Raw genomic sequence first — 26,592 nt, 5'->3', positions numbered from 1 at the left:
AAAACACCAGGGCTGTTCCGATGTCAGTATCAGAATTCAGCGTAACTTGCTGGATAGAGTATGTCAAGTGTACGCACCGATTAGGTATCATGTAAATTATTAGGCCTGAAAAGTGACCCTGCTACTTCCCAGAAGCATCCTGTTTGTTTTTTAATCTGAGCCAGGACATACAACTATGACAGCATTTATATCACATCCACACAAGGGTTAGTATAAAACAACTGTTAAACACATATTTTTATATATGGGCCATTGTACCGAACTGGTGCAAACGTCTGTCCCACAACCAAAAAAATTAACTTAAAAAGCATCTGAGCGAGCAAATCTTAGATATTCACTAAGATCCTCCATTCAACTATCAAAATACAAAATAATATTTGAGATGGCAGCAAGCTACATATATTAAATCATCATTTTTAAGGTGCTTTAAATTGTCAGATGGCTGTCCCGAACCCTAACCCCCAAATTCAACTTACGAAAATTACACTAAAATCATTTTTTGCAAAGTTAAAAAACTTTCTTTTGTATTTTATATATAAATCTTTAAAAGTAATGACTTTTCACTTGTGACAGGATTGTTTTGGTGCTAGAAAAGTAACATTTAATAATTGTATTGAGGGAAATAAACACAATTTTAGCCCAGTTTTGCCAATTAAAAGTATTTTAGCATAAAATCTATGTCAGTTAAAATTCAATAATATGATGTTTGAATATCAGCTAAAATACTTCTAAAACTGTCGCTACTGAAACATGGGATGTTTTATCAAAAATAAAATACATTAAATTAAAACTAAGATGTCATTATGGTGTTTTGGTTCACTTTATATTTGTTGCAAGTTGTAAGCACTTTCCTTAATCAATTATTGGTAAATTAATGATACATTAATAGATTAATCATTATTTAATCAACATTAAAAAATTGCTTACACCAAACAATACAAAATTCATTTGTCCCTCTAAATCAAAGCTTTATGAACACGGCAACAAATAGACTTTTCTCTGGTTCTCATAAACATATACTTAAATATCAAGTGGACTGTGCTCATACAACTAATTTGTTTACTTGATAGTAGATCAGTTAAATTTTACTTATATATTTTTAACTTTTAGTTGATTATCGATTGATCGTTATCATCCCTAGTGTATATTAAAACACACAGATCAGTACTTGGTATCCAGCGATATGCAAAGTTCAAGTATCAGAATCTGCATCAGGAAGGAAACAATGATCTTCGAACATTTCTAGAAAACACAAGCAGCTGAGGCCGACTGATCGCAGTCTTGTAGTTCACTGTTGCCGAGTTACATTTGGAGCTGCAGAGCCACACATGCAGACGACATACAGTAGGTACACAGGGGTATAAATATCCACGAGTCATGCAAGGCTACAGCTAGTGCCTATTTTCTTTCAGTGTCGATGAGTTCTTCTCTGAATGAGTGGATAATTGCTCTGTTCAACATCGGTCTGGTGAACAAAATGGTGAAAAATACCCGTCACAGTTTCCCCTCAGTACAACATCATGTCCTCAAATTATCTTATTTTGTGTGACTAACAGCTCAACGGACCTGAAGATCTTCTCCATCCTGGAGAGATCTTCCTGAGCATCTTTCTTTCCCCCATCCCCTTTTCCTTTTAAAGGGACGTTTCACCCCAAAATAAAAATAAGAGACGCTGGTTTCGAGTTTTCCAAATGCATTCTTTTGGTGCAACGCAAGCCGAGTGCCATGTAGTTCCAGTAAACTGGGAAGAAAGCAAACATCGCTCTCTACTCTGTCTACGGCCGATATCTCCAAAATCCACGTAATAAATAGCACATACTGTCCCTTTAAAGGACAGCCTCTTGAGGGAAATTGGGTGGATTTGGGATCAGAGAAGCTGGAACGTTCTTTTAAGCCATGTATCAATCATTATTGATTAAAATCGGTCTCTGATTTTTAAGTTGATAGGCTAAATGCCTCACTGGTGAATCAGTTGAGCTCTAGAATCATTTTCACAAGGAGATTAATAATGAAGTTAATCTACATTCCATGTTTGTTGATCCTCAGCTAAGTTGATAAGGCGCAGACTAAAGCTGCAACTATTAATCACCTGTTAATCAGCAACAATTCTGATAATCGTTTAATTGTTTTGACTTGATTTTCTTATTGAAAATGTCTTTTTAAATGTTGAATATTTTCTGCGTTCTTTACTCCTCTCTGACAGTCAACCGATTATCTTTGAGTTGTGGACAAAACAAGACATTTGAGGACTTTGGGAAACACAGATCAACATTTTTTACCAATTTCTGACATTTTATTTCAGTCAGTATTATCGGCCTGGTATTGACCTATCAGTCTGTATCAATATCTCTGTATATGTTGTCCAAATATATAGTTCTTTTTTTACCAAATATAATGTAAATTTGTTGTTTATTTTACAGGCACATTTTTTATATGTAATTGATCCTTTTCTTAATTCAAGTTGTTCTATTTGTTGTTGTTTATAATTATCAAAAATAACAGTGAAAGTTTCACTATCCAAATGTGGACTGGATTTGATGTATTTAAATAAAGAATACTGGACACTTTATCATTATTGAATATTGGTATATTCAGTAAATTCAGTATCAGTCAGGCTCTAGAGTGCACATGTTCTTGTAACATCAGTATCCTTAAAGATCAAACACCACTTCTGCACAATTAATCACAATTGCAATAAAATCACAATATGGCCGAGTGCAACATCCAAATCACAGAACCAGGAACAAATCGCGATTTTCTGAAAGATGAAAAATGTGTGAGAAAACAACAGTGAGCAAAAAATCTTGTTTTCTAGACATTTCACGTTTCTTTAGTACAGATGTCAGTAAATATCACATCATCACCGTTTTTGTCAGTGAACATGACATTTGTCATGCAAAATCGATCATTTCCAATTGTTGTGTTGCAAATTGCGATCGCAATTTCAGTCAAAATAATTGTTTTTACTTTTTTACCAAATCATGCAGCCCTAGCAACAACAACGAACAAAAATCTGAATCACAGACTGATTACTACTGTTTGAAACAAGCTGAGAAAATAAAGTTACACCTTAGGATCCCTTCCAACTCCTGACAGAGGACAAACTGTGCTTTAAAAAGTGAATTATTTGTGTCTCATTTCACCCCATGACCACTAATAAGGCATAAATACAAGGGCATTTAGTTTAAATGGTTTTACAACTCCAACAGAATGACCAGTTCTTACTGTGTGTGTGTGTGTGTGTGTGTGTGTGTGTGTGTGTGTGTGTGTGTGTGTGTGTGTGTGCGTGCAATGTGAGCAGTTGTTTCTGACAGCTGCAGAGTACAGTGTGTGCAGCCAGCAAAACATCACACCAGCCGCCACAGTTTGTCAAGAGTTTGGCCTCATCGTCGCAATCACAGTTTATCACAGTCAAGTAGCAGGATGTGCTGCTGATAGACTCATATACATACATACATACATACATACATACATACATACATACATATAAATATATATATGTATATATATATATATATATATACATATATATACATATATATATAGAGAGAGAGAGAAAAAATCTGTATTTTTGATTTTGGGGTGAACTGTCCCTTTAAGATGCTACGGTTTCTGGTGTCTGATTGAAAGAAACAGCTCAACAAACAACTCTGACACTCTTGAGGCTGCAGACATCACCGTGAGTCTTTGCAGTTCAGTTTGACTCGTGAGTTAGTTAAAAAAAACACACCCACAATTCACCAATAAACATCCAGTCAATAAACACTTAACTACTGCATTGTTCGGGAACAGAGGAATGTCTTCAAGTGGTTCCTCAGGGAGTAAATCCTGGCTCCAGTATGGGGGATGTCTGTGCTGTCACAGCACAATGAAATGATTTATGGCGAAGATTATTACTTACACATATCCACAATGTCTTTGTTATGTTTTTTTACACAGCAAGGGATCGTGAGATAATCCCACAAAGCCAGTAAAACTAAATGAAAGGACTGGGTCACACCACCATCCATGACTAAATAAGAAACAACTAAATTCAAAGTTAATGTCCACAGTTTTAGACTCAAAAAAAAAAAAAAAAAGATCAGCTTAAGTGCTTCTTAAAGCTGCTACAAGCAACTCTGGAAAATAAGATAACTGATTGTCGAGTTTCATTCCCAGGTCCTAAAATATCAATACAACCCAAAGTGTCTGCATTTGACCTGAGAATGAGATCCAATAATCAGCGATCTTTCTCCAGAGCTGCTTATATCAGCTTTAAAATGTGTGTAGGAGTAGTTTGATTAGATGTTACTGACAGTGACCTGGCAACATAAGGAAACAACCCCCACAACTGCTAGTGTTGCTAAATCCTGATCAACAAAGCGTAGAGTCCAAGAGTGGACCCATTCAGACAGAATTACCATTACAGGGGGAGATGGGGAATGAAATGTTCACTCTGCTCCTCGCTAATTTAACTAATTTCCACTAACGAGGCCAGTGGACATTTAGCAGGACAAAGACAATAGAGAAAGACAAACGCCTCCCAAGGGGTGTCTGGAGGGACAGATGTGAGCCATAAATATTGTATGAGATGAGAGTCAAATATTGCACTACTTGTTGTACTACAGTCAAAACCTGAAGACACATGACACATACACACAGAAATTCATTCAGCGTGTCCTAGACTCCCAGAGGATGTCGCTATCTCTCATGGCCATCTTAAATTAATTTCCGTAAATCCACATAGAATTCATAGAGAAGAGACGCTTCAGAACTTGCCTGAGAATTATAATGTTTTAAAGTTTTCTTCAGTATCAGAGAAATCCAGTGATAACTGTCTGGACATCCATGGGGACGCTACAAACAGGAGCTGATACCAGCTAATTCGGCATACTTTTCGTAGCGCTACTTTTAAACAAATACAGGCTAAAACACAGTGCTAAAAAGAGATTTTTATTTTGTTTTTAATTTTGTTTGTCTTCAACTTCAAAATGGTAGCCCATGTCAACATTCTTTTGGATATTTCGACTTTTTTCTTGACATTGCAACTTTTTTCCCAACACTTTGACTTTATTCTTCAACTTACAACTTTATTCTTCACATATTCTGACTTCATTTTCGACATTTAGAATTTTTCCCTCAACATTTCAACTTTATTCTCAACATTTTGTCTTTGTCTAGTTTGACTTTATTGTCAACTTTAACACCAAAACGTTGAGAATAAAATCAAAATTTTGAGAATATTCTCAATATTTTGACTTTCATCCCAACATTTCAACTTCACTGCTCACATCACGACTTCATTCTCTCAACATTTTGACATTTTTCTCGAAATGTATTTCATTTTTCACATTTTGACTTTATTCTAAACATTCTGACTTAATTTTTGGCAATTCAACTTTATTCTCAACATCATGACTTTCCAACATTTCAACTTTCTTCCCAGCGTTTTGACTTCTTTTTCTACATTTCCACTTTATTCTCAACATTTTGACTTTCTTCCCAAGATTATTGCTCACATTACAACCATGTTCTCAACATTTTGACTTTATTCTCAACATTATGACTCCCTGCATGCCTGGCAACACTCTTCTGTAGGACCAGTATTGGTTCTCATACACACCTTATTAAATGGCCTGCGTGCTGCTCTGACATGTCCCTCCCACATACTTTTCTCAAGTCAACAGAATACATTTTACATGCCACAAACCTTGTTGTGTGTTACACTCTAACAGGTAAACTATGAGTCATATGGATGAAATATTCAGCTGCTCGATGTGGTAAAAACAAAAAAACAATCACGCTTCAATTATCTTGATAGATATTGTGATTACGATATGATTCACGAACAGAAGGAATGATCATTTTTGCACCACAAGTTTTATTTTTGCCGAAAATATTATTAAATTCACAATAATGTGACATTTGTTGGGGTCTGTACCAAATAAACATATTTTCTTATATCTGGAGAACAAGATTTGTAGTCCTGGGCATCTCTGCAGCACTATAGTACTTCATAATAATGCTGGTTTGTCACACATTTTTTTCTTTATCAAAAAATTACAGCTCCTGCAATTTGGATATTGCACTTGGCCATATCGCCATTTTGATAATATTTAAGTAAATGTTTCAGCCCTAATTCAGTCACAGTACTTTTAAACCATTTATGGATTAAAATACCACGTGAATTTACTGAATTGATTTTTTGTCTTTAATTTAGATTTGTTTTGGAGGATCGAAACTGAATTACATACGTGAAATAGGCATTTTATTAGACTGAAGAAGAATATTCCTATCCAACAATGCCAGCCCTGTGATTGATGCTCTTATAATGGAGAGAGAGAGAGTGAGAACAGATGATGCAATTAAAAGGGAGACAGTCAAACCCCCCAACAAATAAAAACCATGTGTAAACATGACGAAAGTACTTGTTTGTTTGGTGGATTGATGTGAGGAAGTCTCAGTCTCCTCATCACTGCCTCGTCTCCAGAGGCTTCAGTGACTCATGTTTCATGTATGTCATCATTCATATGACACATGGCACCAACTTTTCCACCTCAACTATGTTCATTAGAAACAGGTGGATGGAAAAGCACTTTGTCATTTTTAGCTCAGCGCACTGGATGTGGCAGCTTCTTGAGAGAGTTTGCCAGACAGCTTAAGGGGATCCTGAAGTGATTTAGTGCTGTACTTCCAAAAATCTGTGGGACTTACAAGAGACAGATTTTAGGAAAAGAGAATCTTTAAAATCAATGCAGCAGACACAAAGGTACGGAAGCCCTTAGAGACAAGTTAGAAAAAAGTTTTGAAGTCTCTGTAGTTCTTTCCCCTTCATCAGATTAATATTTGTCTTGATAAATCAGCCCTTATGTACATTTTGAACTATATATGAAATGAAATAGATTTTTTCTGCACACCTTTACAGATTGTTTTGTCTCTATTATAGAACTTAGATACCATGATGGATTTATTTAAACTGCACATTCGCTGTTTGATGTGAATTTTATCTGTGTTCAAGCCAAGGTTGCAAACTGTGAGCTCTTTCCTCAATCGATCAATGGCTGAATTAACCATCAATTAATCGATCAGTCATACTTACAAATGTTGCATTTACCCCTCAATCAAAGTTTTATTTCCATGTTAGCATGTTGCATGTGCTACATACACCCCTTAGAAATAAAGGTGCTAACTAGAACCATACAGGGTTCTTCAGCTTGTCCTCATAGGAGAAACATTTTTGGTTCTTGCCAGAACTTTTTTTTTTTATTATTAAAGTTCAATTTGAACCCTTTCAAAGAGTTCTACTTAGAACCCTGCATAAAAGGTCTGTGAAAGATTTCACCTCCTGTGACAGGCTCTGTAAGAGAACCCTTTTATGGTGCAATGGTGCCAACAAGCATCCAACCAGGAGGTTCTACCAAGAACCTTTGTATATTCCAAAGGTTTTATCTAGTATCAACCCAGGGGGTTCCTCAGAAGCAAACTGTTCTGGGTAGAACCACAGCCCTTCAGGAAGAACCCTTTTGGAACCCTTACTTCTAAGAGTGTAGCCTATGAAACATATAAAGAGCTACATACTTCAATTGTTTATTTGATAGAGGATCGATTAAAGTTTACATGATTGATTAAATTCTTAACAACTGATTGATCGATCATCGATTGTTATCTTTAGATCAAGCTGAAACCAAATTCTAATCATGTTTCTTTATGATAACTGTGCATTATGAACTACTATAAACTTTTTCTTGCAGAATATTTTTTTCTGCTCATGGTAGAATGATTTATTTAAGGAGCATATTTCTAATTATTTAACTGAATTAAGTGACTGTGTAGCATGACCTGATTGGTCAAGATATTTTTCTGTTTTTTTCTATGAATGATGTCATGTTGTAGTGTGACCTGATTGGTCCACGTGGATTACTCCTACTATTTAAACAGTCTCCCCTTATGTTTTGTAAAATGAACTCGATGAAGGTCATTGTACTGAAACGCTGTAAATAAATCTTGGTGTAAGTGCAGACGACAGTGTGAGGGAGTCTCTTTGCTTTTCCCTTTTATCATATAAAACAGAGTTCTGTGTAACAAGCGATCTCCCATGCTGGATGTTTTCAAAGTGACGTTGTCAGCAACGTGCAGTTTGATTGGTCAGATGTGTTCGCGTCAGAAGTGATGATGTGAAAGTTTGGACTGACTGGATACGGGTTTGAATTACAGGTCCTTTTATTTTGGTCAGGTCATTTGTCAAAGTGTTTTTTGTTGTAATACTAATTTCATCCAGAAGAGGATGAAGTGAACCACTACCCTATCAATTTAATAGCCAAAAAAAAAAAAAGACATGACAGTGATGTTACGTGATTGAGAGTGCGTGGAGAAATTAAAACTCACCTGGAAGAAAACATGAACGTTTTCAGTCCTATTTAGAACACGGGGTTGTGATGCACTTCAGCCTCTTCTGGACAAAATTGGTATTACAACAACAAACACTTGGAAAATTTATCCTGATGAAAAAAAAACAAAAAAAAAAAAAACTCACTGGCCAAAACATATTTTCACTTGTTTAACAGATGATGAAAAAAAAAATAATAAAGGACCTCTGGACTTTTGCACACCAGATACATTTTTCACTGTATCCTGTCAATGCAAGCTTTCATATTAAATACAGAATTTTGCTTCTGACATGAAGACATCAGGTCGATCAGCTCTCTGAAACAACTCTTCTGCCTCTTAAAGCTCGATGCCAACTGTTACTTAAGTGCTGAAATATGCTGTGAAGCAGCTGTGGGAGTCTTCCTCTCTTTCTCAATATTGGGTGTACCCTGGTATACATTTTTTCTGAATAACGTAATCACAAAATCACATCGCTCTTTATGTTAATAGTCAGATGTATCTCAAGTTTGCCTCCGAATTTGCAATTTCTTCAATTTACATCAATTTTTTTTTAAACGTAGTATTTTATAATCATTATTACAACTTTCTGTTTCCTTTGATCTTTCTTGTTATATTTAGTTTCATTATCACTAGTATTATTATTACTATTGTTAGTGTTATTATTATCTCAATCATCATTATTATTATATATTGTTCTGCGTATGACCTGAAACTTTCAAAACACAAAACTGTGGGAAAAAGAAAGACTATCCTGGCAAAACCTTTATTTCACCTTATCTTAAGTCATAAACACAGGAGAGGGAAAAAAAATAGGTTTAACTGAGAAAATAGTTCAACAGTTTGTTGTTGTTTTTTTTACGTTTGCCTCTCTGGGCTTCCGTACCAAGATATCCTGACCTCTAGTCCCAAGTACAGCTCAAGATCCAAAAACACTGGATCCTCCGGACTCACTCAACAGCATCTTTTCATCCTCTATGACTGGTGTATGTCCACATCCTTCCAGCTGCATGTTAACACTTTTATTCTCCCAGCCCAAGCTGAGATGACCCTGATGACATCTCATCTCACGGCCTGATAAAAGCTCCTCCAGAGCCCCAGAGGATGTTCGACAACTGTTTTTAAAAGCTACGTCGCCTAAATGTTCACTCCCTGCCTTGCTGTTTACCTGTTGTTCTACCTGTCTGGTTTATCGGAGCAGTTGTCTGCTGTAATCCTGCCTCAGTGACCGAGTGAACCGCCTTTAAACACAATCTGCTGTGTCCTGAAGTGAGCTTTTGGATCCAGTTACCCGCGTCCTGATACTGGAACCCACACAGCCAATGTGATTTGATTTCAGCAACAATAGGTCGACCTAGCACGTGCAAAATGCATAAGAAGTTTGACTTCAGCCATTCAGAGCTGAGTGAGGGAGGGATCAGATTTACCAACAGACATCTCTGTGCTTATGAGACCCACTGCTGAGAGGAGAGAAATTAACTTGTGACCATTACTGAATATTGCAACCGCTAGATTAATTAACATAATTGCTGTTGTTAGTACTGTAATTTCTTTTGGGGGTGATTCTGCAGGGTGAATTATGCATGATTGCAATTATGCAATCATGAATTTCACTGTACCGTAATAGTCACAATAAAACTACTTCCACATGTGACGGGGGAAGTGGTTATGGTTCATTGATGGACCACAGTGAGTCGATGCAAATCTGTGGGATATAGACGGAGCAATGGACATGATGTGAGCAGCAGGAAAACAACAGCTGCACTATTTGGACCAGCTTCCAGACTGTGGAGGCCCAAAACTGGCTAAAGAGTATGAGAGGAGTCAAAAATATAATACTCATTCATGAGAACTGGGGCAAAGCCAAGGGTTTTAAGTTTTAGTCTTCAATTGACCCTTCGCTAAATCCCGCCTCCAAACAGTGCTTGTCCAATCATAGGTTATCAACCGTTCAATCATAGGTTATCAACTAAAGCTGTCAAGCTTTCCATTTCTACCCATGATGAAGTTGTACAGGAGGTTCTGTGAAGAGCGTTACTCTGTGTTTCAGGAGTCTAGACGGTGGTGTCCTTTTGTAGTCTCAAACTGCAGTCTCAGTCTCAAAGTAGTCTCAAAGTCTCATGTAGCTATACCTGCCATGTTTCACCATCCGACCAATGTCTGCTGAGATGTAAGCTAGCTTTAGCCTTGTTTAGCATTAACGTTATATGCGCAGCTGTTAGCTAACTTTACATAAACACTTTCACACGGTTCTTGATTTAAAACGTGTCAGATAAAACATTGAAACGTCAGCTGGACACTTCTCAGCTGACTCAAGTCCAGTTAGCATTAGCTCACATCAGCCAGCTACGCTTATGAAATCAGCATGTGTCATTATTTTAGCCAACAAAATCCACCGTCATCAGCTAGAAATGAAAGGCCGCTTTTGTTTACTTCTAACAGCTAAATTGCGTTGCATTGCGTTATGGCTGCACCACATCAGCCAGAGCTGATCGACACCACTCTACAACATGCTTGTGATTCCAACAGCAGCGCCTCGGTGCGTCCCAGAAGCAGCTCTCCACTTCAAATACACGCTGAGTCTATTTCTGACAAATGACATGTCAACTAACACAGAGCAGATTGGGCAGGAAGTCAGACACAGAAAAGGCAGGGAGAATCCTGTTGATTTTCAAAATAAAAGCTTTTAACACATTTTTAAATAGTTTGAAGTTGTGAAAAAATTAAATCAAACCAAAACATTTCATAAAATACATATATAAATCCTTATAAAATATATCTTAATCCCCCCAAAATGGTTTTGAATATTAATGAGATGGAGCTATGCTATCAATACCTCCATGATGATGTGGTCTTACACCTGAATAACCACATGACCAAACCATAAAGACAACACCAGCATTGAAGATTACACTCAGGCGGCATTCAGATTAGAACCTGACACTGATACTGTCGTATCACGACATTCGGATTACACGCCCAAAAGTGATCTACGGTTAAACCACAACAGAAGCTCCTTCTATTTTGGAAAGATCGCATTAATTCATACCAGAGAACACTGACTTCTTTGTGATGAGATAGTCCAATAAGAACAACATGAGCCCTGTACAACTACCAGCATGTCCGCCTGTACTTGCACGCAGAGACACACTTGCCAGCTTGCATAGCCAAAGGCTGGAGTAGTACCGGAGAACTGGATTTGGCTTGTGCTTGCATCACAGAACAGGGAGAACTCCTTTGAAATTACACTGCGGTTTTTGGATTCTCAAGTTGAATACTTCTCATTCAACCGATTAATTACTGTATATCAAACTCTGTGAGGATGCAAACGCCTACAGAACTGTTGCATTTTCTGCATAAGTAAAGACAGTCAGCTGGCAGCTCCCTCAGCATTGAATCATCTGTTTGTTTTGTTCCACTTGTATGTCTTCCTTCCCTCCACATGTTTCCTGTTCACTGTACTGATGCACTGTGTTGTAACATGAGATGTACATTTTCCAGCAGAGTGGACATAATCCACAACAACTGCATATGTTTTATTTAAAACAAATGGGACACGCCTGATGACGACATTTCATTGCATCATCTATTGTTAAGATCGACCAATATTAAAAAAAAAAAAACATTAAACAGACCGGACTTCAGCTAGAAAGCTCATTAGGAGACAAGATGTGAAGCAAGAGGCTGATGGGAGCTCACATTTGGACTGAGGGTCACATCTAATTGTTAAGCGCCAAGAAGTCAGTAAAATCTTCATAAATGACTGTGGATCCTAGCACTGATTATAATAATAGTGGTTACATGTTTCATAATGAGATGTTTCTGAGACGGTGCTACTGACAAAATACTGCACTGCCTGTTCTGCAGCTGTTTTAACTTGTCACACAAATAATTGTGATTAATGATAGAACTGTTCATTTTATTCTACTATTCTAATATATTTCTGTTTGCCTTTCAGGCTTTGACAACTAAGGCCGCAGCTAATGAAATGATTATTTACATCATAGATTAATCTGTAATTATTTGTACAATTAATCTATTAATTGTTTAGTCTAGAAAATATTTAAAAAAAAATGTAGGAAATGTTCATTACAATTTCCCAGAGCCACAACTGATGTCTCCAAATTGCTTCTTTTGTTCAACCAACAGTGCAAAAACCCAAAGACTCTTTATCCTCACATTTGAAATGACTGACACAATTAATTGATTATCAAAATGTTTGGCAACAATTTTTTTTTTAATTTGACTACTCAAGTAATTGATGTCTACATTTATTTTTTTTAAATGTAGTCACTAGGAGGTTGACCTGTTACAAGGTTTAATAGCCAAGAGTTTGATCTTTTAAAATAGATTTTTCCAGCATAATCGAAAAGTAAAAATCAAAACCCTTCAAAATATAGATTTGTCTCAATTCTCAAGAATGACAGCTAAGGCAGAGCAGGGGAGCAGATATAGTTTTTTAGTCACTTTTTTTTAAAAGTAGACTAAAGGAGTATTCCACACAAAGTCCGTCATTGAACATAAACTGTTCTGCGCAGGAATCTTGCGCACTGAGTCCGTCGTGCGTTCCTGTTCTATCCGTGGCTGAACTTAACGATACGAGACAAACTGGAGCTGTCCAGCAGTCAGGACGAGTTTGCGATCCTAGCTCTCACTTCTAGGGTAGTTTCTCTGGGGTGAGTCTCCTCATGTTTGGGGGAGAGGCGAGCTGAAGAGAAAGGTGGACACCTCATCTGTCTGCAGCTCCTACAGGGCCTGACACTGCTGTCTCTGTGTCACGAACTCCGTCTCTCTCGTTTCCTCCCCTGCTCCTCTCCCTCGACTCACACAGAGGGAGAGACGGACGGAAGTTTTGGAGTCGGAGGGTAAATGTGATTAACACAATGTGAGCTCATTAGGGCTGGGTGATATGGCTTATAATTAATATCAATACTTATCTTGACATACATGTTTTTTCCTCAAATACCATAAACCCTCCACAGCAATGATCTTATATAGGATATCATGCATTACTGTAGATTAAACTACCCAGCAGCATATAAAGTAGGGCTGGGCGACAAAATTAAATGTCACGTTAATCTTGAACAAATACTTCTATCAGTACAGCCATGTAGCAGTGACTACTTGTGCTCAGTAACACAGTCAGATTTCTGATAATTAATCATCAGTCATGTGGATATAATGACTAAATGTGTAGAGACAAATGGTAAAACAGCTAGAACAATCTGATAAATTCAGAAACTGACATTACTCAACTGTAATCTGGCCTTTAAAACTATACCTAGGCCCATATCATGATAATATCAATGTATTTCCCAGCCCTTGAGGTTATATTTATTTTCACATGTGCAATAATGTTGGAAAAATACAAACTTGTGCAAAGGCTTTAACTGTAGGTGTCAGGTAACCATGAAGTCCTGAGCTGATCCTTGTGATCCTTCTATGACACTGAAAACAGCTTCTGTGCAGAAGGTCTATTAAAAAGGCATTGGCCTGATTACATAGTGAATGTGGTATTTTAAGGTTGTATTTGAGTGAGCAGCGAACGTTCTCATTTTCAATCAAACGTCTGTGGGAGTTCAGGGGGAAAGGAATGTGACCAACAGGAGGCACTAGTTAACATAACTTAACAGAACAGAACTGGGAGAAAAAACGTATTTTGAGGGGTTTTTGATTTTTACTCTTCAATTAATACTGGAAAATATATTTTAACAGATCAAACCCTTGGCTATTAAACCTTATAACAGGCCAAACTCTTAAGCTTATTAAAAGTTAATGCTCAGAGTTCTCTTAATGCTAATAAAAATACACATTTTTAAACCATAATTCTTATTTAGCTTATTTAGAAGGACTACAAAGTTGACATGTTATGGTTGAGACACATCTGATAGATATATTATTTAATAAATTAAAAATAGAAAGTTTACCAGTGCTTGAGAAGTATTCCCGCCTTTTTTAAACCAGGAAGTGAGACAGGGGTCCTTAGGGCATAGCTAACCCTTTTTATGCCTGATTAAATCATGTTTTTGAAAGAATCTGACAGAACTGATGGAAATTTGGGTTATAAATTTTAAAGGGCCAACATAAAAAAAAATATTTTAAAACAAATATGATTATAACAGCACATTTTTATACCTATGTTATCAGTAAGTATTGTCAAACCAAAACATTTCATATTTGACACATATTTCATATATAAAAATTACTTAAAAAATAAACCAAAAACTTTGCTATTAGAGTGTTGGTATTTACATTTATTTATTTTTATTTGAGTCCTTCAATAGTTTCCGCCAATAGTGAGTCCAATCTGTTTAGTTTCAAAATTACTTACTTATTGTTTTTTGGGGCCACAACTAACATTTATTTTCATTACTGGTTAATATGTCGGTTATTTCCTCAAGTAATTATTTGGTCAATAAAAGGCACAAAAAAAGAAAGAAAGAAAAATGAAAGTAATTTTTAAAAAGTAAAAAACATCATCATCACATCACAATATTCTGCACGTCTTTTGATGCTTCCGGACAACAGTCCAAAAAAATCTAATACCCAGTGTACTACAGGCCTAATGTGAGACCAAGAAAAGCAGCAAAGTCCCACATTCAAGACTCTGAAAACATCAAACTTTTTGGCATCTTTGCTTGAAAAACGTCTGAATGATTAATCTATCATAATTCCACTTTTTTTTTTTTCAATCAACCATTTAATTAATCAACTGAGCATTCCAGCTCTACATTCATGTGCACAGTACACACTTGGCCCACAGTAGGCCTGCATTAAAATTAGGAAAGCGGTGAACTGTAGACAAATCATATCTGAAATGATGATGAGTAGTTCTGTAAGAAAATACCAGCATTCTTATAACATTATAATTAGTACATTATCTGTCTGTCTGTGTCACAGTGAAGCTGCTGAGGCAACAGCATGAACAAACTTCAAATGCAGAGTTTAACCAATAGGAGCACTGTAGAGTAGAGCCGGGAAATATATCAGCATTATATCGATAGTGTAGTATGAGACCAGATATCATCTTAGATTTTACTCACCAGACTGTTGTAGCTCTTCTATTATTTGTCTTGTGTGAAAACACCAATAGTTGTCCCTACAATATTGATATTTGATATTTGGTGGGGAAAAAAAGGGATATTTGAATTTGTTCATATCTCCCAGTCCTATTGGACCATCATGTGTGTCACTATATGAAGATTTACAGTATGATACTTTGGAAAAAATGTGCATTGAGATATACAGTATATTGTTTTTCATTGATTAGCCTAAAATAGATTAGAAAAAACAGGAATATCACCCAGCCCTACAAGCAGAGATGATTCTAGTCACAGTCGACACAGTAGCAACAGTACAGACACTTAATCAACAGCAATGAGGAAACTGTTCAATTCAATTTTCAATGCTTTCACTGAAAAGCATCACAAACCATCACGAAAGCATATTAAAAAAACATCCAGCTCATAAACAGCCTGTCATATCCCCTGATAGTGAAACATGCTACAAGTGACACGCAAACAGCCAATCACATCGACACATGACACAACAAGGCAGAGCGTGGACTGACAGAATGAGCGCAGACAGAAAGTCTTAATAAAAAGACACGTCACATTGCCCATATTTTATGTCAATAATGGTGACATTTTTCCGTTTAACCATTTTAGTTTTAACGTGAAAATTATTACCTGTGTGCCTTGATAAAGAAAATACATAAATTTAATACAAAGTGGTTAAACTTTTTTGCCCCTGGTCTTAATATCGGCTCATTTTATCATGATACATTTTTCAGCTGTGTCACAGAGCTCTAGAAGTGTTCGACCACTATGGGGTTTTCAAAGGCTGGTGCTGACATTTAGAGAGCGGGTGGCTGATGTAATATGTTGCTGATATTAAAAGAGAGAAAAATCACATATGCTTCCATTATTCCATGCAAACTACAATATAATATACATGTTTCAGATGGGATTAAACATGTATATTATATTATATGTACATTATTAAACATGGAATAGAGAAATACTTCGATTTAGATTTATGTCAGTATGTCAGAAGCAACCCCATTCAACTGCTTTATTCTTAGTCAGATGCTTACATGTATTTGAAAGAATCTGGCGATATAATATGTATCACGATACAGGGGTTAGCATTCAATGTATTTTAAAACTTTTATTTTAAAATTTTCAAAAAGTGAGCTTTTTTTTCTGGTCATTAGGACTTGTTTTCCTCTTTCCTCTTTTGCCAAGGTTTTGAAAGAGCCGAGAGTATAATTTTTTTTATAGTATTATATCACAGATTAAAGTGTAAGGAATAAACATTGACATCTGACTTTAAAATGTAATGCAATCAAAAGGTAGATAATGCTGCAGTCAGGGTTTAAACACAACACAGAATGAACCACTGCTGCAAATATTTGCATGTATCACGATATCATGATTGTTTTTGAGAAACGATACAGTATCATAAACCATAATATCGTGATACTCATACATCAATACTGCTGAGTTAAGCTGTGTTAAAGTTCACCATCTCTACAGGAAGCTCAATATATGGCTGGTGGACAACCGGCCTCATCATACTTAAAGGAGTAATCTGTAATATCTTTAATATATTTAATCATAAAATGACCACAATGTGTCATCAGAGAGGAAATGTGGAAATGTGGCATCCTCTGAAACTTCCATTCTGGACTGGAATAACTGTTTTGTATGCCTGTTTAACATCAATCAGAGTTCAAATTAATGCTGACTTTTTTGCTGAATTAATAAGCATCTGTTTACGAGTTGTACGAAATCATTAATAATCTTGTAGAAGGTGTTGATCTTTCTGTTAAATTGAGCAAAATGTGAATGGAGTTTGGCAGACAGGCACCAATCTTAGCGTCCAGGTTGTTATTTCAGAGCAGTGGATAATGGGCGTGACTCTACACTGACAGATAATTGACAGTTATAAACAACTGATAAGTTTACAGTGGAGGATTTATAATCATTTGGTATTGTCAGTTCAGGAGGTTGTGAGCATCCTGCGCTCCTGGGAAGCTCCTGCAGCCTGCCTGTCTCTGCTGTGTCTGGGGAGGAGGGGGCAGGAAACAGCTCGCTTCAACCACAGATCTTATATTAAACAGGATTACAAACTATTTAACAGAAAGTCTATGGCTCCAACTCGCTATTTGGACTGCTGTACTCATTTTTGTGTGTGCAATTGCTACATATTGCTCCCTTAAGTGGCACCAGAAGCTACATTAAAAGCCCTGTACTACCTGTTCTTTACTTACTCTGAATGCATCACTGCTCAGGTTGAAGTTGCTAGCACTTATGTGAGGTCACCAAATTGCTATAAACAGTTGCCAAATTTGTCTTGTCCTAAATCTGAGAAATAAATTGATGGGTTCTGCCTCAACAAGTGAAAAGAAAACAAGAGAGTGAGGAACACGTCAATCAAGCACGGTCTGAACATGCCTACAGCATGCAACACGTGTAATCAGGCTAAATAAGTCAAAACACCTGTGTTCACCATGAGCGCATAGAGCCTTTAATGTTCCCGCCCTCATACTACAGGCCTACATGTTCAAACTTGACCCGACAATAGATGGGTAATAAATCATTGTCTATTCAGCCACATGACAAGTAATGATTTACATACTGATGCACTTTATTAGAGATGTGTGAGGTGCAGGTAAACCTCAGATTGGGCGAGTCACAAAAATTTACATATTCAAGTAATGGTGATCGGGTTGCGGGTGGGTGAAATCATTATGATAAAATACTACGTTTTCTAAACTGTGAACACATTTTAAGTTTAATTTTTTAACAGGCAAATGCTAATGAACAGAACGCCTGTTGCAGGGTCCTGTCTCGCCACACTCACGTTTTAATGCCTTTCCTGGGATGTAACTAACATTTATGAGTGGATTATTTTCTGCATTAATCGATTTAAAATGTCAGAAAATGGTGAAAAAATCTATTATTGTTTCCCAGAGCCATCCTCAAATGTCTTGTTTTACTCGCAACCCAAAGATATTCATTTTCTGTCAGAGGGAAGTAAAGTAACCAGAAAATATTCATACTTAAGAATTTTGACATTTTTCTTAAAAAAAAATACTCAAACCGATTAATCGATTATCAAAGTAGCTGGGGATTCATTTAATATGTTCTTTCTTTGTCATCTGTGACGTGAAAACATCACAGTTTCACACAGTCATAGAAAGTAAAAGTGTGTGTCAGCTATTAGCTGTAACATCCTGCAGAGTTTCCCTCCAGACTGCTACAGCCGCTCTCCGGCGTCACCTCTCCTGCGCGCTCCATGTGCCTCCACGCAATGAATTAAGGGTTTATTTCACCCAAACTAGAGTTGGTGATTGTTGGAACAGTGGAAAGATAAACCAAGATGCTCTGGTGAATTTGGTGACAGCAATTAAACAGCTGTTTCGGGGTAAATAAAACGTGTCTCACTCTTACTCTCATTGTTGCAACCCTTTCCATAATGGTGTCAAACAGCAGTCTGAGCCTGTCGGTGACAAAAACAAGCACAAGTAAACAAGAAAGCGTCACCTGTCCTGTGCGTTCTGCGGTGCGCCACCGTGGCTGTGGCTCACAGCGCATCAGCTGTGCTCCTCTTCTCTTCTTCCGTCACAGACAGTTTTGCGGTTTGTGGTGATTTACAGACTCGGTTTGTAAAGTTCACGGCCTCTTATTCTATTGCATTGCTCTGTGCATCATGTTGCAGCCTAAAGGCAAGTGCTGAAACTTTTTTTTTTTACCGACCACTCATTTCACCTTCTCTCATCAGTTAACCACCAGCACACGTTGTACACTTGTGTATAGTGCATTTTTCTTCTATCCTGGTGCATTCTTGTTCTAGCTTCTGTCCTATAACTGTAATTCACTGACTGACAAAAAGAAAAAAAAAAGAAAAAAGAACGCTCGCCTGGAAGAATCTAAAGAAGGTTAAATTAAAGACATAAAGACGTTATGTGTACATGCAGTTTGGGGTGATGCCAGAGAGGAATATCACGTTTCAAATTACAGCACATGTATATGATGAATACACATTCTTTGCTTATTATTGCTAAATCAAATCTTGGTTCATGTATATGAATAGAAAAACTGTGATGAACGACATGGGATTGTTTCCGATATTGGATATGCAGATATTTTCTCTAGATTTGGTCTAAAATTGATCACAGTATTGGACAATGCCTCAGATCAGGCTAAAATGCAGTATGAGTCAGTATGTGAGTCACTGCACTGACCTGCCACCACAAAATTTAAGAACCTAAAACGTGGCCCTGCTATGTTCCCATGTCTCGTACAACCCCCCCACACACACACTCTTACTGTACACACATTTATATAGTGTTAGTGTTACATTTGTATGAATAAAGTGTTGTATTTTATTTACTTCACTGCATTTTTACTGTAATTTCTTAATAATCTTATTTTATCTCTTTGTTCTTCTACTACACATTTCACCGTAGCTTTGACCCTGTGTTAACCAGGGTTCCTCTCAGTGTATTTCATGCCCTGTGGCCCCAAATTTCACAATTCCAGCCATGATTATGTATCACAGAAACTATAAGGCCCATCCTCAATGCTGCCATCAGTCAGTCACTGGTCCACGCCAGGCCCCCATCAAAAAGACACTTGGCTGCCGGCCCCCATCAAAAAATACTTGCAACCAGGCCAAGAAACTTTACTTGCGGAAACAGTGGTTAAATAGAGATATTCTGTTACCATTTTTTTCATCCCAATACCAATTCTGATACCTAAATATCAGCCAATACTGTATAGTATTTTAACGGAACAACACAACATGGAATCATTTACAGGGAAATAGTGCAAGTGTCCTACTCCTAAACCAAACATAGAGATGTTCCAATACCACTTTTTCCTTCACAATATAAATCCCACTTTGTGTGTCAGCCAATACCGTACAGGGATCCAATACCAGTGCATTAAAAAAATATATATGTTTTTAAAAATGTTTACTACTGTATACTACTAAACCCTGTATGATGTGATATGATTGCTGTAGCCTAATTCCTGCATGACTTGGCTCTAGTTAAATCCTTTGCAAAACATTAAGAATGGATACCACAGAACATGACTTCTCCATGCTGGGGGAAAAAAATAAAGAATGCTGGGAAGTAGTAGAGTTCTATTTCTGTGTTAATAAATGATGTGTTATTGGAATGGTGCCTAGACTTGAATATTTGCTGATACCGGTATGAGCATTTTAAGCAGTATCTAAGGCAGTTCCAAATTTACAAAACCAGCATTGATATTGGAACAAACCAGCCAATAAAACTGAACATGAATCAATTACATAGAAATAGTGTGACAGTGTCTTACAGGCCCAACTGTAACATAAACACCTCAAGATTAACCTGCACTATACTCATTTTTCCCTCCCCTATATGACACCTGAACTTATGTTAAGCCGATACTCAGCACCACCAGTGCATGAAAAAAAAAAAAAAAGATATAACAGCCTTACCCTACTAACCATGTACAGACGAGCTGGGTAGTGATCACTGTTGTATGACCTGGCTCAGGTTAAACCCTTTGTAAAACATTAGCATCTTGGCCTGCATTCAGAGAATGAATACCAAAGAGCAGCCATTCCTAAACTTAAGAATTCCACAGCACAATCTGAAATCTGAACATCCTCTGTCACCCAGCCAGACCTTCACTTACAATGCTGATCAACACACAAGACTACTACAAAGATACAAGATACATTCTGGTGTTAATGTGACAGGTCAATAAATGCAATTCAAACTAGGTCAGATAAATAAAAAATAAAGTATTTTAAATCTCTTGGCTTTGTTTTATTAGCTCTGATTGATTTTTTAAAAATTAATGATAATCATTTTATAGTTATTTCAAACTTATAGAACTGAAACTTGAAACTGAAAGGTTTTATTTAAGGCCCCGACACATGATCAGCAGTAAAAATGCTTTGCGCTGGCTGTCCCATTATTTTCCTATGGAGAGAGCGGTGGCGCCCGACCTAGCGGCACCGCTACCCTCGGCGTGGCGCACCGCTCGGATCTGCTGCTCATCGCTGCGCCCAAAGTTCAAATTATTTGAACTCTGACCTCGTTTGCCACTGACCTTTCAAAGCGCAACCAATGAGATAACAGCTGAATGTGACGTAGCCAAAAGTGACACATACAAACAGAGGAGGGAGAGAAAATGGAAGAAAAACTCATTCTCTGTGTTTCCAACTTCCCCGAACTGTATAACACATGATACCACGATCTCGGCAGGAAGAGTATTGCTTGGCGAAATGTCAGTAGTCAGATCGGGCTACCAGGCTTGTGATTATGCAGAGTTTACGAGCTACCGTTAAGCTAAATACAATGCTAACGTTTGTGTACGTTCGCTATTCCAGGCAGAGACAGTGACAGGATCAGTGCTTCGTAGCTATATAAACTGTCCTTTAGCTCAGCAACAGTAAATCCTATCATGTTGTTACATAGAGCTTTCCTCCTCGTCTTTTTTCTTTCCGGAGTGACAAGTAGCGTTTGGTGTTGCCTAGCAACGGTGAATAGCTGATGATGATGATGACGTATACCTGAGCTCCTCCGTGTCTGCTCAGCGCCTCTGCGCCCTACCTGGCGATGAGCGAAGAGCAAATTTCTTGTCATGTGAAGGTCCCTTTAGGCTATTTATTTTTCATGACCTCTCAAGACCTTCATGACCTTCATGGCCCACCAGTGGGCCACAGTCCACATTTTGGGAATCACTGCCATGGATCATGACTTAATCATCCTGGTGAAAAAAAAAAAAAAAAGAGAGACGCTGCAGAATCCCATTTCAGGGTTTTAAAAAATTCTGCAGCATCAGATCAGTGCACATAGACCTGATCTTGGTATAGGAACAACCTTACTAATAAAACTGAATCTGAATCATAACGTGGGATCATTTACAGAGAAATAGTTTGATGATGTCTTCTAGGTCTGACTGCCGTAAACACAAAAAGTTTAACCAGCACTATACTAGGGATGTTAATGACTAATCATTCCTTGAAATGAATTAACTGATAATGTATGTTTTTGGACCATTTCTCCAGAACACATTTTGGTTGTGGCAGCATCCCATTTTGGGGTTAAAAAATTTGGTAGTATCGGATCATGCGTAGACTTGCATCCTTGTTGATACCGATACCAGGATTTTAGGCTGTACCAGAGGGATTTTCCAATACTGGGTTCAGCATCAGAACAGCCCTACTAATAAAACTGAACTTGAATCAGTTGCATGCGATAATTTACTGTAAAACAGTGTGACAGTGTCTTACAGGCCAGAATGTAACATAAACGCCACAAGTCTTATCTGCACTCGACTCCTATAGATCAAACATCCTTCCTGATACCAGGTCCAATACCTCTGTAAACCGAGCACCAATCCGGTACAAGTGCATTTTCATTTATTTATTTATTTATTTATTTATTTATTTATTTATTTACTACTAATTGTGTATTGATGTGGTATCATTGGTATCATTGTTGTGTGGTCTGGCTCAGATTGAAGCCTTTGCAAAAAATGAATTAATTCAAATACAGAATGAACGCCATAGAACATGACTTCGCCATCCTGTGGGAAAAAAAAAAAAAAATGGTAGGTATCAGGGTTCTGTTTGGAAATGAATAAATTTCTGATCGGTGCACAGACGTCCACAGTCGCCACTGCTGTATTTTTCCATACTGGTATTGTATCGGAACAACCCCACTAATAAAACTGAAACTGAACTTTAATCAATTACATGGGATAATTTACAGAGAAATAGTGTGACAGTGTCTTACTGGCTGGATGGCAACATAAGGTTTAATCTGATTTAGGGCTGAACAATTTTGACTGATGTTGCAATTGTGATATGATTTGTGATATTAGAGATAACGATAATTTTTACATCATTATTCTTATACTCATTGAAAACATGTTAAAATGACTATGATGTGATTTTTTTTTTGTTTTTGCTGGAATCAGTACCAAATGAAGATTCATTCATTTAAATGTTTTTGAACACACATTTTGCCTTTAACAAATATTGCACCTCCTGTGATTTGAAAACTGCAAAAAGCCATATTGCAATTTTGTTAAGATTTTGGTTGATTGTGCAGCCCTAATGGAACTAATGTCCAGAATAAAACTTAAACTGAGAAAAAGACATTCATTTGTTGCATTAAACATTAATAAATAATTGATTATCAATTGACATTTTCAACTATTGGTTAAAAAGCACAAAATTTGCAACCGTACTCTACACTCCCAGATCAGAAATGTCTTGTTCAACACAGAGCTCATCCCTCTTCCTCCACTACGTGTGAACATTCAATACTGATGCTTTCCAGCTGCTTGCCCCGTGCCACAAATTGCTCCTGCATGCACACAAATAACATTATTTTAAAAGAACCCTGCTGTATGCAGCTTGCAGTAATATACACAGTCTACTGTAGGCTGCACTGTTGCGAACATGAAGCCCGCTCTGTGAGTTGAAGATTTCCACACACAGAGGCTCCCACAAAACAGCAGCAAACAGGCAGACAGAGGGAACGACCTTAAATACCCTCAGCTCAGAACTGATGCTGCCTTCAGTAGCTCTTCGGAAACTCCCTTTCAGCATGACGTAAACATGAATTGTCATGGATTTGAGTGCTTCTGGATTGAAAATAAAAACGGCAGCATCAAAAGTATATTTTTAATGTATTTATGATGTTTTTTATATAATGAAAAGAGATAAATAAATAAAGTGGATGAACAAGAAAATGGTCATATATCAAATTATATCTTGGAAAAATATTAATACTGACATATTTTTTTATAGAATTTTACTTAAATGCATAATTATTAGAAAACATGATTGACAGGTTATATTTTCAATGCCTCCCAATGATATCAGATTCTGGCCAATGAAAGTGTTTTGTCTGTTTTACAAATAAATGCAAAAAATATTTCTGTTTTTTGTACTTTTTTAGCACAGAGGAAGACAATGTGCTTTAATGAATATCATACACATTAAGTACAACAGCAGCTGCTGTCACAGTCTCACTGCTATCCTCATCTCGACACCCAGAACATTTTAAGAAAAGCCTCCTCTACAGTCACCTTGCTGGATTGCATTTATGCAAAAATGCATTTTCTGACAGCCTTTGAAGGCATCATTCTGTGCTCATAGCATGTCACCTATTATACTTCAGACCGACAGGACAGTTAATAATTATATGTAAATAGGTCTGGCTGACTTTACACCCATAAACAAATCTTTTCCCTGGTCAGAGGAAGCATTAGAAAACAAATCAGACTTGTGTTTGTGCAGAGTCACTGATATACTGAACTGTAATGTTCAGAAGTCCAACCTTTAAGGTCACTAATGCACTGTGAAAGGCTTGCTTATTATTTTGCATGCCAGATGTTTATCGAGCTCTTCAGCGAAAGTTCACTTTGCCAAAGCGAAAGGAAAGGTTACATCATAAAAATTAATTTCTCACATTGTATTTCAGGTCACCGGAGTGAAAGTGAAGCAGACCATGTCATACGAGAATTAACCACAAGCTGTTAGGATGCCCTCGGGTGTGAGGGGAACGATAACTTGGGCCCATCAAGCAAGTCCCTCAAGTCTTCATACAGCTACGTCGGATACGTGCTTGTTTTTCTCCTGTGCTGACAAAACCTCAAGCAAAATATAAATCAATTTAAACTCCACTCGCTTTTTTTAAAATTAACAGCCTATACAAATAACTTGTGAGTATGTCTCTGAATTATTACGATGTGGTGTTCAATTCGGCTTTAATAGAATACAGCAGAATAGAATATAATTAAACTTTTTTGATTAAATCTCTTTTCGTACCTGCTGGCTCCTCGCGACCAAAACACAACATCGTGGGCGTAAGGGAGCAGTGTTAACCAATTGTTAAAGTTTAAATATTACAGTAATAAAGTAATCATTGCTGGATAAATTGTACCCCGAATTGTCATATAGACTCATCTGATTCTGGAAAGGTCTAAGTCATGTTCACCCAGGTGTGAACAGTCTGCCGATTAGCAAGGCAGCACTGAATTGCAGAAATTTTGAATGTAGTTTGGCACACACACTCTTCCCTCCACATGACATAAATAACACATTGGTGGTCATGTTAAAAAGCGTGAAAATTAATATGAACATTTCGCTTTAGGAAGCGCAGTGTGCGGCCACCTAGCTGCTGTTACTGTCAAGCACCCAGTTTTTTTTTTTTTTTTTTGGAGAGGCTGTCATTGGCTAGACATGTTGTCAAAAATATCCCAAAAATGAAACATACCGCATATGCAAGACGAAGCTCGTATCCAAATGTTATTGGGAGTCCCAGTGCTTGTGCATTCCTCCTCAACTGGAACCAGTGTCGATCTCCGTCGGCTAAACTGAACGGGACACAGCGCCAGGGTTTAACCTGAAATGACCCGCATAGTGCAAATCAGGCGAGAGCTGTGCGTGTGTGTCTGCGTGTGTGCTGGATCTGTGCGGAGCTCTGAGCGGAGTATGGACGAGCGGCGACGAGACGCCAAAAACTTCAACATGGAGCCGAAAACAAAGCTCAAAAAGCGGCACACTGACCAAACTGACAATTGTAGCGCGCCGACTGATCGCTACGGGGAATCAGAGAGCCGATTCACGGGCAGGAACCGAACAAAATAAGCCTCGCCCTTATTACAAACTCCAAGTTTTTTTTTTCTCTTTTTTTCGATGGCGGTTGGCTGTCTTTAGGCCTGGTACATGCCGACAGGGCAGGAAACATGCTCTAACTTACTGTGTGTGTGTGTGTCTGAGTGTGTGTGTGTCTTCACAGAAAAGTAGGAGGATTTAGACTTTAGTAATATCACTATTATTATTATCATTATTATTATTATAGCACACAGCTTTCATATTATTGATTTAATCGTATTTTTATGTATTTAATTCACATTCTTTCACATTTATATTTTATTCATTATATATTTTTATTTTTATAGGTTTAGTGTGTGCATGCAATGGCGTAGGTTTCCTTTCAGCATTGAGGGGTGGACACATTAAAGGGGCAGTTCACCCCAAAATCAAAAACACCTGCGAGGTATTCCATCAACGTGGGTAAAGGAAAATGCCTAGATGATTTTGAGAAGTCTTGCTAATTTAAGTGAGATATCTGTAGCTCATATGAATGCCTGCTCAGTAACCATGGTAATGTATAAAACTGAACTAGCCTGCTTCCTGGCA

At 37.4% G+C, this 26,592-nt stretch overlaps 1 protein-coding gene across 2 annotated transcripts in view; it reads right to left on the bottom strand.

Annotated features, from left to right (window-relative positions):
- Nucleotides 1-26,107, bottom strand: part of thrb (thyroid hormone receptor beta) — a 181,031-nt gene extending 154,924 nt beyond the window's left edge. Inside the window, exon 1 of one of the 2 annotated variants that reach the window (XM_084738629.1) lies at nt 25,664-26,107. The gene's annotated coding sequence lies outside the window, so the exon portion shown is untranslated. The remainder of the gene's footprint in view (nt 1-25,663) is intronic. The other variant, XM_084738630.1, reaches the window with a different exon arrangement.
- Nucleotides 26,108-26,592: the final 485 nt, after the last annotated feature.

Source organism: Lutjanus erythropterus, chromosome 16 (genome assembly GCF_056507025.1).
Source record: "Lutjanus erythropterus isolate fLutEry1 chromosome 16, fLutEry1.hap2, whole genome shotgun sequence".
Taxonomy (NCBI): domain Eukaryota; kingdom Metazoa; phylum Chordata; class Actinopteri; order Lutjaniformes; family Lutjanidae; genus Lutjanus; species Lutjanus erythropterus.
Note: the sequence above shows the minus strand (reverse complement) of the source record. Positions and strands in the feature narration are given on the sequence as shown.